Below are 4022 nucleotides of genomic sequence, written 5' to 3' on the forward strand. Positions count from 1 at the left end.
CTGAAACTTGAGAAAATATTCCCATGGACTTGATGTGAGATCGGTCATGGTGAATTATTTTTGTGAGTCATGCGAGAATCTCCAGGAAGGAAATAGCCGCATGCATGTGTGAAAGTGGACAAAGTATTGAGTTAAAATGTGGAGAAATGAACCTAAAACTTAATTTGGGGTTGGGTGCATGTTAGGATTGCATGCATGTGTAGTTAACTTAAGTTGCATGTGCATTTTCCTTGCATCTAAGCTTTGTGTGATTGCGTGATTGATTGCTTGCTTGATTACTTGCTTGTGTGCTTGTTTTCTTGCTTGCTTTATGTGATTGTGTTCTTAATTCTAGTGTGGTTAGACATAGAATTGAGTGTGTGTTCTAGCTTGTGCTTGAGTCGGAGTCTCAGTTCTTAGCTAGAAGGCGATCTCTGGTCCCATCATGTGTTGAGTGGTAAATTGTCCGTTGAGCTAATCCAGAGGGATCTCATGGCAGGACGATTTTCGGTGTCTAGCTAGCTACTAGCCCAAACCGCATGACGATGCGGCTTGTGTGAGTCCTGTTGGTTACCTTTGTGGTTTCAACACGGAAGTTGTGTGAGTCCGGTTGGTTACCTTTGTGGTTTCAACTTGGAAGTTGTGTGAGTCCAGTTGGTTACCTTTGTAGTTTCAACTCGGACGTTGTGTGAGTCTGGTTGGTTACCTTTGTGGTTTCAACGCGGAGTGTGTGGATGGGATGGGACAGAAGATCGGGGGGGGCTAGGATGTGTTGTTGTTCCTTATGAAGTGATTTCCTTAGGATGTGAGTTGCTCCATGATAGACCTTAAGCGTTGATGTGGATATCCGTTTGATGGTTCTATGGCATGTGAGAATGGTTCATGGTAGGACTCAAGCGTTGATGTGGATATCCGTTTGATGGTCCTATTGCATGTGAAGTCTAGGGTGGTGAAGTGAATCTTGGTGCACCTTAGCAGTTTCACCTCCCAGTGAAGTGGCGTGGAGGCCAAGCTAGAGAAAATATCTAGATGCGTCAAGTGTCTTGATTGTTGTCTAGGTTGCTTGTTAATTGCTTGATTGTTGATTGTTTGCTTGCTTGTTACGCTTCCGCATTACGTGCTTTGCTTGGGGTTGTTTGGGATAGTTGGATGAGATGTTAGCATGTTAGTGGAGATAGCATTTTTAGATAGATGCCCAACGAGTAATCCTAGATTACTCACTCCCCTCCTCCATTGTTTTTCTTGCAGGAAAAGTAAGTGGGTAGAGTTGGATTTAGAAACCGGATGGGTGTTTTCGTGCTGTGTTGCAAATCCGTGTTTCATGATCTTGATGTTTTATTCGAATGGATCTAACTACTTGCTTGATTGATTTTATTTAATGTGAAATTTGCAGGTATATATGTATTAAATCATGATATTTTACATATAATCGGACAAGTGGAATGGTACGGTCTAGTCCGGACCAGCACAACGCCGCGTGCGCTCCGAGGGTTGCAAAACCTAAGGGACGTACGCAGCGGATATGCGGCTGCCGGCAGTCCGGCTGGGGATATTAATTCGCTGGTGGAACATCGGCTGGGTTGCAGGCGGTTATCCTACGTATCGCTCACCCAGGCGGTTTCCGCGGTTTATCTGGCCGAGTGACGGATGCGGTTCGGGGGTGTTACAACAGTGGTATCAGAGCGGGTTGCAAAATTCATGTCCACTTGGGCTTTTCAAATGTTTTATTGAGTAAATGAGTCGCACACAACACTTAGAAACCGGTTTTTGCTTGTTTAGTTGTAAGTGAGCCTTATATTAATTAGCAAAGACCTTGTTGTTATTGTGAATGTGTTGCAGATTTCTTCAGGTAGCGTGGATGGTGGCATTGGTTCAGGGGGACAGAGTCCAGGGTAGAAGGAGCCAATTCATCATAATGGCTTTCTCTCGATGGAGTCGGACAGTACTCATGCGACCATCGATCCTGATAATTGGAGTCTAGATGGGTTGCTAGATGGATATGAGGAAAAGGTGGACCAACGTGTTGAGTCCAACCGTAATGTGAATGTGGGTGTGGAGAATGGTGAGGAAGTGAACCAGTCAGTAGAGACTGATCTTTCTGAGTGCTTGGGAGATGACGAGGAGGTCAATGATTGGTGGAATGACCAAGCAGCTGCAGTGTGGGTCGAGTCCCAATGCAGATTCAGATCACCATAGATAGACGCGATTTGACCATGACAATTTCGGAAGATCGGAGAGAGGAGATGAGAACCGGAGTCATGGGTATGTTGTCTGAAATAATGGATGAGATTGACGGTGAGGAGCCGGTTGGGGTTGAAACCAACGGCAAGACTGAGCACAACGAAGGCGGTGAGGCCGGTGCTGGAACGAGTGAGGTAGAGGGTGGTGGAGACCCTAAATCGAGTGATGATAATTAGGAGATGTACCTAGAGGTGGTTGAGTTGTTGTCTAGCGACGAGGAAGGTGTGCCAACACTCATTGTCGAAACAAAAAGGAGGCCAAGAGAAGCGGCTAGAGAGGGAACTCAACCCAAACTAGTGGCAGTACCAATATCAGTCCCAGATCAAGGAGAGACGGTTGCTGACCTAGTAACAAAGGCAAACCAAGTTCAAGACCAAAGTGCGGAGGCACAAGAGGTGGAAACCAAAGAGATGCGGCTAGGATGATGGGTCAATGGGATCCGATGCTGCTCGAGATGGATATCAACAATGAGGACTTGATGAGACGGTTGAGACTAAGTGAGAGAGTTCCAGTACCTGAACATGAGGGTGAGGCTGAAGAGGAACCTGAGAGTTTCCCTGTACCGATGGCCGAGACTGAACCGAGAGTGAGTCAAGAACAAGTGGAGAACTTGAACGTGAAAGGTGAATCAAGAGAAGTCGGGGGTGAACCCGAAGAGGAACAGGAGATCACCGGAAGTGAACCTAAAGGAGACCCGGAAGAAGTCCCTGAACAAGAACCAAGTTGTGAAGAAGTGGAGGAAGCGAGTCGTCTATTGAGAGACTCGATGATGGAGTTAGTGGAGAAGTTAGCCGACGAATGAAGGCTAAGGAAAGAGATTGTGAGGTTGGAGCATGGTCAAGGAAGCGAGAAGCAGACTAGGCTTATGAGTGATATCATTGGACCCGTGGAACGTGAAGAGATACGATCACGGAGGGGAATGATAAAGTCCCGGGCACAAGCCAGGAAGCGAGTGTCCAATGCTTCCCGAGTGCAGATAAGAAACACGGCCCAATGTGCGGTGTGTGGTGAGATTGGACACCGAGTTCGACATTGCTTGAGAGCAGCTTTGGTCACCCTAGGACCGGGGGATGTTGTCGTGTGTTCGCAATGTGGTGCAATTGGGCACTAAATTCAAAACTGTCCGACCAGACCCGCAAGGGCGGATGAAGGTGGACCCAGTGAAAGTGAAGCTCCAAAGCCTGTAGCCTCGACTTATGTGAACCCGCCTGCTGAACCAAGTGCCGACGAGCCGCCTGAAAGATGCGAGTGCAACTGTAGGATGTGTAAGTTCTTGAGAGAACCCTATGCACCTGTTAGCCATGTTATAGGGTGTTGTGTAAAACCTTTTGGAGAAGGTTAGAACTTACCTTTTTGGTGTGTAATATGATATCTAGGTTGTGAGGACTAGATATAGAACCCGATAGCAAGTAGAACCCTTTTATCTTTTGTTGTAAGATACCAAGGGAGAAGTGCTAAGTGTAGCCTTGTGTGGTTGTGTGTTGTGTGATTGCTTGCTAACCCCTTTTGTGTGATTGCTTGCTAACTCCCTTGCATGATTGTTGTGGTAGTTGTTGTGGTAGCTTGCATGTTGGTATAGGTTGCATATAGGTTGCAAAACTAACCAAATGCTTGAGCTTGCTTTGACTTGGCATGATGGATTGAAGATTCACCTAAACACCGTAAAAACGCGATCTGTCAAACGAGACAGCATGAGAGTGATCGGGAGGACACTCGGAGTACTGAGACAAGAAAGGAGAATTGCCGTGAGGACAATCCTTAGGAAATGGTCGAACGATTGATCCGGGAGGGACAATCAGTTG

This window comes from Camelina sativa, chromosome 2 (genome assembly GCF_030686135.1).
Source record: "Camelina sativa cultivar CO46 ecotype springtype chromosome 2, ASM3068613v1".
Classification (NCBI taxonomy): domain Eukaryota; kingdom Viridiplantae; phylum Streptophyta; class Magnoliopsida; order Brassicales; family Brassicaceae; genus Camelina; species Camelina sativa.